This window comes from Hypanus sabinus, chromosome 31 (genome assembly GCF_030144855.1).
Source record: "Hypanus sabinus isolate sHypSab1 chromosome 31, sHypSab1.hap1, whole genome shotgun sequence".
Taxonomy (NCBI): Eukaryota; Metazoa; Chordata; class Chondrichthyes; order Myliobatiformes; family Dasyatidae; genus Hypanus; species Hypanus sabinus.
Window position 1 is genome coordinate 35,932,408 of NC_082736.1, and position 10,327 is coordinate 35,942,734.

A 10,327-nucleotide genomic window follows, 5' to 3' on the forward strand; every position below is an offset into this window, starting at 1 on the left:
CTATCACGCTGATGGAGCTACTTCATCATTGAGATGAACTAAAGTGGGCAGATTAAGGAGAGAGTGAGAAATTTCAGGTTCCTGGGTGTCAGTCTTTCTGAGGATCTAACCTGGACCCAACACATCGATACAGTTATAAAGAAGGCCGAACAGTGTCTGTTTTTCATTAGGAACTTGAGGAGATTTGGAATGTCACCAAGACACTCACTAATTTCCACAGATGAACGGTGGAGAGCATCCTGACTGACTGCATCACCCTCTGGTCTGGGGGGGTGGCAAGTACTGCTGCACGGGATCAAAATAAGCTGCAGAGAGTTGTAAACTCTGTCAGCTCCATCATGGGCACCAGCCTCCGTAGTAACCAGGACATCCTCAAGGAGCGATGCCTCAAAAAGGCAGCGCCCATCATTAAGTACCCCCATCACCCAGGACATGCCCTCTTCTCATTGCTACCATCAGGGAGGAGGTACAGGAGCCTGAAGACACACACTCAGCGATTCAGGAACAGCGTCTTCCCCTCTGCCATCAGGGAGGGGGTACAGGAACCTGAAGACACACACTCAATGATTCAGGAACAGCTTCTTCCCCTCTGCCATCAGGGAGGAGGTACAGGAACCTGAAGACACACACTCAGCGATTCAGGAACAGCTTCTTCCCCTCTGCCATCAGGGAGGAGGTACAGGAGCCTGAAGACACACACTCAGCGATTCAGGAACAGCTTCTTCCCCTCTGCCGTCAGGGAGGGGGTACAGGAGCCTGAAGGCACACACTCAGCGATTCAGGAACAGCTTCTTCCCCTCTGCCATCAGGGAGGTGGTACAGGAGCCTGAAGACACACACTCAACGCTTCGGGAACAGCTTCTTCCCCTCTGCCATCAGGGAGGAGGTACAGGAGCCTGAAGACACACACTCAGTGATTCAGGAACAGCTTCTTCCCCTCTGCCATCAGGGAGGTGGTACAGGAGCCTGAAGACACACACTCAATGATTCTGGAACAGCTTCTTCCCCTCTGCCATCAGGGAGGAGGTACAGGGGCCTGAAGACACACACTCAGCGATTCAGGAACAGCTTCTTCCCCTCTGCCATCAGGGAGGAGGTACAGGAGCCTGAAGACACACACTCAACGATTCAGGAACAGCTTCTTCCCCTCTGCCATCAGGGAGGGGGTACAGGAGCCTGAAGACACACACTCAACGACTCAGGAACAGCTTCTTCCCCTCTGCCATCAGGGAGGAGGTACAGGAGCCTGAAGACACACACTCAGCGATTCAGGAACAGCTTCTTCCCCTCTGCCATCAGGGAGGAGGTACAGGAGCCTGAAGACACACACTCAGCGATTCAGGAACAGCTTCTTCCCCTCTGCCATCAGGGAGGAGGTACAGGAGCCTGAAGACACACACTCAGTGATTCAGGAACAGCTTCTTCCCCTCTGCCATCAGATTTCTGAACAGACATTGAACCCATGAACACTACCTCACTGCTTTCTTATTTCTATTTTTACACTACTTATTTAATCTATTTAATATACATATATAGATATACATTCTTTAATTCAGTTTCTTTCTCTATTATCATGTACTTCATCATACCGCTGCTGCAAAGTTAACACATTTCACAACCCGTGCTGGTGATTTTAAACCTGATTCTGACCCTGGTCCCCAGGGCCTGACCAGGTACACCCCCGGACCTTATGGGAGACCAGGGAAGAAATCACAGAGGCCCTCGTAGAGGTCATTGATCCAGTGGAGAAGTTCCAGGAGACTAGAGAGAGGCTGATGCTATGCCATTGTTGAAGAAGCAGAACACGGGCAGGCCAGGGAGCCTGGAGGGAATTCTGAGGGACAGGGCCTACCGTCACTTGGATAGTCAAGGCCTGATTGAGAATAGTCAGCGTGGTTTTGCAAGCGAGATGTCATTGCCTGGCAAATCTTTTGGAGATCTTCAAAGAGGTAACCAATGGGAAAGATGAAAGTGGGGCAGTGGACGTTGTCGATGTGGGCTCCAGTGAGGCTTGCCTGCTGCCGCAGTCCGGCTGAGGAGGAGATTCCAGAAGCAGTCTAGCGTGGCTTCCATGCTTGGTTGGAGGTGGCCAATCCTGTCGGTGCTGCCCCCGGTGTTGGATCACCGGAACTACAGGCTGGACTGCCAGACGCCATCAAATTGCGGGACTTGGTGCTCAGGGTCTTGGCCTAAAAATGTGTTACTTTTTTTCTCGCTCATTATTTTGAAAGCTGCTGTATCTTTTTGCCCCTGGGCTGCAAGGAATGATGTTTCATTCAGCCGTGTCCATGTAAGGCTTAAACGGCAATTAAACTTGATTTGATTTGAGTTGTTCAGAGTGTCCCCTGATGGTCACAGTGTGTAAATGCAGTTGTTCAGTGTGTCCCCTCATGGTTACAATTGTGTATGATTCTGGAAAGTTCTATGGTATCGTATTATTTGAGCAGGGCTTTTCTGATGGGCTAACTCTTATCTACAAATTGGAATGGAATGGTTCTTATCCAAGGGCAGAACAGACTGGACTTCCGTCTGTTTTTCATTCTTCCACTGTTTCAAATGGATGACTCCACTGGTTGGGACAGGCATGGAGGCTACACCCAGTCTACACGATACACGAGCCAGGACAGTACGATATGGAGAATATATGTTCCCAAGCAGCAGCCTACCCCTCTCCACACATCTGAAGAATCCAAAGGAACGGCAGAGATCGATGGAGTCTGGCACCAGCGGCGTCGCGAGAGTGGCCAAGCATCGTTGAACACTGACTTCGGGACTCCACTCCAAATTTCCCTCGGGGTTTACCAGGCCTCCAGGTTTGAGATGGTTTCCTTCTCCAGGTTTCCTTCTCCGAGATGAGCTGCCAACCACGGCCGACGAGCCCCATCTGCCCAGAGTGATTGGTTTAAAGGTTTCAGTAACCCGCCTTTGCCCCTTCTCCTGCCAGTAGACAGGGCTCCAGCTCGTTGTATCGAGACAATGAACCGATCGTGGATCAACAGGCTTTGTGCCTCTTTAACTTCCGCTATACGCATATGTCACCGTACCTGCGCAAGCGAGGGCCAACTGGACTTGATTCGGGCAAAGGTCTGGACATGGGCCCCGCAGGGTGTGTTGGACACGGGGATGGGGTGCAGCAGGTAGGGAAGGGGAGATGTGGGGAATGTAAAGTATCGTAGACCAATGACGTTCAGAAGACCCGCCATCTCTTCCCCGTCAAGGAATATGTCTCCCTCCGCACAAGCAGCCTGACCCGCGGAATTCCTCCGACGTTCTGCGCGGTGGCCTCTGCAATCCACCGCAGGTTCACCTCTGTCAGGACATCTCACACACACGGGCGGGTGACCATCTGCCCCCATCTTTCCTGGAGGCAGTGACAGGTGCAGACAGACAAGGAGGAAGCCAAGAGTCCTTAATGTTCAGAGATGACCTTAATGGACATCTCATTGGGGAATTCCAGATCCAAGAACCTTTGTTGGGTGTCAGAACTGACAACGGGGTGACCCACCGGGGTGTTTCCTATAGTGGGGGAGTCTAGGACCAGAGGACACAGATAGAGTGGATGTGCAGAGGATGTTTCGTATAGTGGGGGAGTCTAGGACCAGAGGACACAGATATAGTGGATGTGGAGAGGATGTTTCCTATAGTGGGGAAGTCTAGGACCAGAGGACAGATAGAGTAGATGTGGAGAGGATGTTTCCTATTGTGGGGGAGTCTAGGACCAGAGGACACAGATAGAGTGGATGTGGAGAGGATGTTTCCTATAGTGGGGGAGTCTAGGACCGGAGGACACAGGTAGAGTGGATGTGGAGAGGATGTTTCCTACAGTGGGGGAGTCTAGGACCAGAGGACACAGACAGAGTGGATGTGGAGAGGATGTTTCCTATAGTGGGGGAGTCTAGGACCAGAGGACACAGATAGACTGGATGTGGAAAGGATGTTTCCTATAGTGGGGGAGTCTAGGACCACAGAGTGGATGTGGAGAGGATGTTTCCTATAGTGGGGAAGTCTAGGACCAGAGGACATAGATAGAGTAGATGTGGAGAGGATGTTTCCTATCGTGGGGGAGTCTAGGACCAGAGGACACAGATAGAGTGGATGTGGAGAGGATGTTTCCTATAGTGGGGGAGTCTAGGACCAGAGGACACAGATAGAGTGGATGTGCAGAGGATGTTTCGTATAGTGGGGGAGTCTAGGACCAGAGGACACAGATATAGTGGATGTGGAGAGGATGTTTCCTATAGTGGGGAAGTCTAGGACCAGAGGACAGATAGAGTAGATGTGGAGAGGATGTTTCCTATCGTGGGGGAGTCTAGGACCAGAGGACACAGATAGAGTGGATGTGGAGAGGATGTTTCCTATAGTGGGGGAGTCTAGGACCGGAGGACACAGGTAGAGTGGATGTGGAGAGGATGTTTCCTACAGTGGGGGAGTCTAGGACCAGAGGACACAGACAGAGTGGATGTGGAGAGGATGTTTCCTATAGTGGGGGAGTCTAGGACCAGAGGACACAGATAGACTGGATGTGGAAAGGATGTTTCCTATAGTGGGGGAGTCTAGGACCACAGAGTGGATGTGGAGAGGATGTTTCCTATAGTGGGGAAGTCTAGGACCAGAGGACATAGATAGAGTAGATGTGGAGAGGATGTTTCCTATCGTGGGGGAGTCTAGGACCAGAGGACACAGATAGAGTGGATGTGGAGAGGATGTTTCCTATAGTGGGGGAGTCTAGGACCGGAGGACACAGATAGAGTGGATGTGGAGAGGATTCTTCCTAACGTGGGGGAGTCTAGGACCAGAGGACACAGATGGAGTGGATTTGGAGGGGATGTTTCCTACAGTGGGGAAGTCTAGGACCAGAGGACATAGATAGAGTAGATGTGGAGAGGATGTTTCCTATCGTGGGGGAGTCTAGGACCAGAGGACACAGATAGAGTGGATGTGGAGAGGATGTTTCCTATAGTGGGGGAGTCTAGGACCGGAGGACACAGATAGAGTGGATGTGGAGAGGATGTTTCCTACAGTGGGGGAGTCTAGGACCGGAGGACACAGATAGAGTGGATGTGGAGAGGATGTTTCCTACAGTGGGGGAGTCTAGGACCAGAGGACACCATCTCAGGATAGAAAGACGTTGCTATGGAACAGAGTTGAGGAGGAATTTCTTTGGTGAATTTGTGGAATTCAATGTCACAGACGGTTGTGGAGGCCGAATCATTGGGTATATTTAAAGTGGTGGTTAACAGGTTCTTGATCAGTCAGGGTGTTAAAGGGTACAGGGAGAAGGCAGGAGAATGGGGTGGAGAGGGAAAATAAATCACCCAAGATCGAATGACGAAGCAAACTCGATGGGTCAAATGACCTAAATCTGCTCCTATGTCTTACTTTGGTGCTAGAAAGGTTGTTAGCCCTGTAGAATTTTCTGCATTTCTGCATAAGTATAACCTAAAATGTCATCGGATCTTCAAGCAAGTTCTAGAACTGGAGAAAGAGAACCCAATTAAATAAATTACACAATAATTTATTGAGGAAAATATTCCAATATTACATGTATTTATCGGAAAAAAGCATGTGATCCTCTGGGGTAACGTTTTCTACAAAAGTTATTTGGTGTCGGGTGTTCCAATCTACGAGATGAGATTGGAGGTGTGGGGTTGTAGAGGTGCCCTGTCGTATAAAAAAGACACAAAGTCGGGTTACTGACAGAGCCTGCTCGTCTCACCAAAGATCGGTTTATGGGCACCATGTCTCAATCAAAACGACTTTCAGGGGACCCTAGAATAATTGTAGAGATACACAAAGCTGGAGAAGGCTACTGAAGCATTTTTAAAAATGTTTTCATCAATCCACAATAAGAGAAATTGTCTAGAAATGGAGGAATGTACTGTTGCTACTCTCCTTGGGAGAGGGCATCCTGCAAAGATCACACCAAGAGCACAACATGCAATGCTGAAGGAGCTGAGAAAGAACCCAAAAGTAACAGGAAAAGACCTGCAGAAAATCCGTAGAACTTGCTAAAGTCTCTGTTCAGTGTGTCTGCTATAAGAAAAACACTGAACAAGAAGGACACCACGGAGGAAACCACTGCTCTCCAAAAAATGCATTGCCACACATCTCGAGTTTGCAAAAGATCACCTTGCTTCTATGACAGTGTTCTGTGGTCAGAGGGCAAAGTTGGATTTGTTTTGGCGGAAACGCACACCATTCTATCTAGAGGAAAACGGGCTCAGCACACCCACACCAAAACCTCATCCCCACTGTGAAGCGAGGTGGGAGGAGCATGGTGGCGTGGGGCTGCTTTGCTGCCTCAGGGCCTGGACAACTCGCAATCATTGAGGGAACGATGAATTCAAAATTGCATCAAGACGTTTGACAAGAGAATGTCAGAGTAGCACCTCAATAGAAGTTGGATGATGCAACAAGACGATGGTCTGACCACAAGAGTGAGTCAACAACAGGACGGTTTAGAAAGAAGAAAATCCATGTTTTGGAATATTTATTTAATTGCATTCTCTTTATCTACTTTTAGGCTTGATGGGCCAGATGGCCTACTCCTGCTCCATACATGTAGGGCTTGCATAAGATCTGAGCACAGTTTATGCCATATTTAAGCAGAAATACAGAGAATTCTACAGGGTCTACAAACTTTCTGTATGTTTTAATCCTGTGTTCCTCTCTTAACATTATCATCGACCAGCTCTTCACTCCCAGTGGTGCAGACCCTGTTGGAAGTGTGAGGCACAGCGACAACTCGCTGATACCTCCTCTTATTTACCCCTCGATCATGACCCCACACCCCGCTCTTCCCGTTTCTACCTCCTACCCAAGATCCACAAACCTGCCTGTCCAGGTAGACCCATTGTCTCAGCTTGCTCCTGCCCCACCGAACTCATTTCTGCATGCCTTGACACTGTCTTATCCCCCCTTGTTCAATCCCTTCCCATCTATGTTCGTGACACTTCTCATGCTTTGCATTTTTTTCAATGATTTTAAGTTCTCTGGCCCCCACCGTCTTACTTTCATCATGGACGTCCAGTCCCTATATACCTCCATCCCCCACTGAGATGGTCTCGAAGCTCTTCGCTTCTTTTTGGATTCCAGACCTAACCAATTCCCCTCTATCATCACTCTCCTCTGTCTAGCGGAATTAGTTCTTACTCTCAATAATTTCTCCTTTAACTCCTCCCACTTCCTCCAAACCAAGGGTGTAGCCATGGCCACCCGCATGGGTCCCAGTTATGCCTGCCTTTTTGTTGGCTTTGTGGAACAGTCCATGTTCCAAGTCTATACGGGTATCCATCCCCCTCTTTTCCTTCACTAAATCGACGACTGCATTGGCGCTGCCTCCTGCACGCATGCTGAGCTCGTTGACTTCATTAACTTTGCCTCCAATTTTCACCCTGCCCTCAAATTTGCCTGGTCCATTTCCGACACCTCCCTCCCATTTCCTGATCTTTCTGTCTCCATCTCTGGAGACGGTTTATCTACTGATATCTACTAGAAGCCTACAGACTCTCACAGCTACCTGGACTATTCCTCTTCCCACCGTCTCTTGTAAAAATGCCATCCCCTTCTCACAATTCCTCCATCTCCGCCACATCTGCTCTCAGGATGAGGCTTTTCATTCCAGGACGAAGGAGATGTCTTTCTTTTTTAAACAAAGGGGCTTCCCTTCTTCCATTATCAACTCTGCTCTCAAACGCATCTCTCCCGTTTCATGCACATCTGCCCTCAACCCATCCGCCCGCCACCCCACTCGGGATAGGGGTCCCCTTGTCCTCACCTACCACCCCACCAGCCCCCGGGTCCAACGTATAATTCTCCGTAACTTCCCCCACCTCCAACGGGATCCCACTACCAAGCGCATTTTCCCTCCCTCCTTTCTGCTTTTCGCAGGAATCGCTCCCTACGTGACTCCCTTGTCCACTCGTCCCCCCCCCCATCCCTTCCCACCGATCTCCCTCCTGGCACTTATCCTTGTAAACAGAACAAGTGCTACACCTGCCCTTACACTTCCTCCCTCACCACCATTCAGGGCCCCAGACAGTCCTTCCAGGTGAGGCGACACTTCACCTGTGAGTTGGCTGGTGTGATATACTGTGTCCGGTGCTCCCGGTGTGGCCTTTTATATATTGGTGAGACCCGACGCAGACTGGGAGACCGTTTTGCTGAACACCTGCACTCAGTCCGCCAGAGAAAGCAGGATCTCCCAGTGGCCACACATTTTAATTCCACATCCCATTCCCATTCTGATATATCTATCCATGGCCTCCTCTAATGTCAAGATGAAACCACACTCAGGTTGGAGGAACAACACCTTATATACCGGCTGGGTAGCCTCCAACCTGATGGAATGAACATTGACTTCTCTAACTTCCGTTAATGCACCTCCTCCCTTTCTTACCCCATCCCTTATTTATTTATTTATCTTTCTATTTATCTATCTATCTATCTATTTATTTATTTATTTATTTATTTATTTATTTATTTATTAATTATTCTTACCCCCCCCCCCCCCACACACACACACACTTTTTTTCTCTCTCTGTCCCTCTCACAATCACTCTTTGCCTGTTCTCCATCTCCCTCTGGTGCTCCCTCCCCCTTTCTTTCTCCCGAGGCCTCCCGTCCCATGATCCTTTCCCTTCTCCAGCTCTGTATCCCTTTGTCAATCACCTTTCCAGCTCTCAGCTTCACCCCACCCCCTCCAGTCTTCTCCAGTTCTGTATCCCTTTGTCAATCACCTTTCCAGTCCTTAGCTTCATCCCACCCCCTCCGGTCTTCTCCAGTTCTGTATCCCTTTGTCAATCACCTTTCCAGCTCTCAGCTTCACCCCACCCCCTCCGGTCTTCTCCAGCTCTGTATCCCTTTGTCAATCACCTTTCCAGTCCTTAGCTTCATCCCACCCCCTCCGGTCTTCTCCAGCTCTGTATCCCTTTGTCAATCACCTTTCCAGTCCTTAGCTTCATCCCACCCCCTCCGGTCTTCTCCAGTTCTGTATCCCTTTGTCAATCACATTTCCAGCTCTCAGCTTCATCCCACCCCCTCCGGTCTTCTCCTATCATTTCACATTTCCCCCTCCCCCCACTACTTTCGAATCTCTTACTATCTTTCCTTTCGGTCAGTCCTGACAAAGGGTCTCGGCCCGAAACGTCGACGGCGCTTCTCCCTGTAGATGCTGCCTGGCCTGCTGCGTTCCACCAGCATTTTGTGTGTGTTGTTTGAATTTCCAGCATCTGCAGACTTCCTTGTGTGTGGAAGAGTGGGGAACTCTGTCCCCTCAGCAAACCTCCCACCCTGCCTGTGTCCGAAACAAAGACCTCTGCCAGTGGGCCTGCTGCGCCAGCGCTCACCTCCCGTCGCTCGCCCTCTGACCGCTCTGGGTTTCCTCCGGGTTCAAAGGCGTACCGGCCTACGGCCAGCGAGTCGCTGGTGCGCCGGACACGGGCTGCCCCGCAGCGCATCCTCCCACTGGGCTGGTCACCGTGTGTGTGAGACAGACCACAGCTCGTCGTTGACCCGTGTCCCCGTGTTCCCCACACCTACCGCCACCACGTTTGTCTCTCCCAGGGAGGGGAGGGACACTCCGGTTTCAGTTCTTTTACTCAGAGATACAGCCCGAGGACAGGCCGTTCTGAATCAACCAGCCCAACAGGATCAGTAGTCCCACTAACCCGGAGTAACACTCTCAGACAGCGCGGTTAGCGCAGCGCTCTACCGTACCGGTGGCCCGGGCTCAAATCTCGCCGCTGCCTGTAAGGAGCTGGCACGTTCTCCCGGTGACCGCGCGGGTCTCCTCCATGTGGGTCAGTAGGGTAACCGCCCTGTGACCGGGCTCAGATTAAACCGGGGAACCCAATCTCGTCAGTGTCCCACGTCCCTCGGCCCTTGTTCTATACCGAGCCTCTGCTCCAGCAAGTCCCGGACACACAAAGCTCCTTCAGGCCGATTAGGCATTTATTTCTTCATAAAAAGACCAGCAGAAATTAAAAAAAAAAGTCTGCATACTTAATCGCGAGGTGGCTGGCTCCTGCGGACAAGACGAGGCACTTTGGGGGGCTGAGTGCTGAGCCCTCTGGACTGGGCAGACCGGGGCGGCGAGGGCGGGGGGCATTTGCACCGGGCGAGTCTGAGTGCATATCCGTCGTTCCTTCTGCAAAGGCACCGGGAGGCGGGGAGCCAGGGGCAGCAGAGGCGTGGGGCAGAGGTCTCGCTAGAAACTGCTCAGGCAAACATGGTCAACTTGAGCCACTGTGGACGCAAAGGAGAGGCAGTGTTACGAAAATCAAAGCGCCCGCGTAGTTCGTCCCAATTTCCAGCATTCCGCCCGACT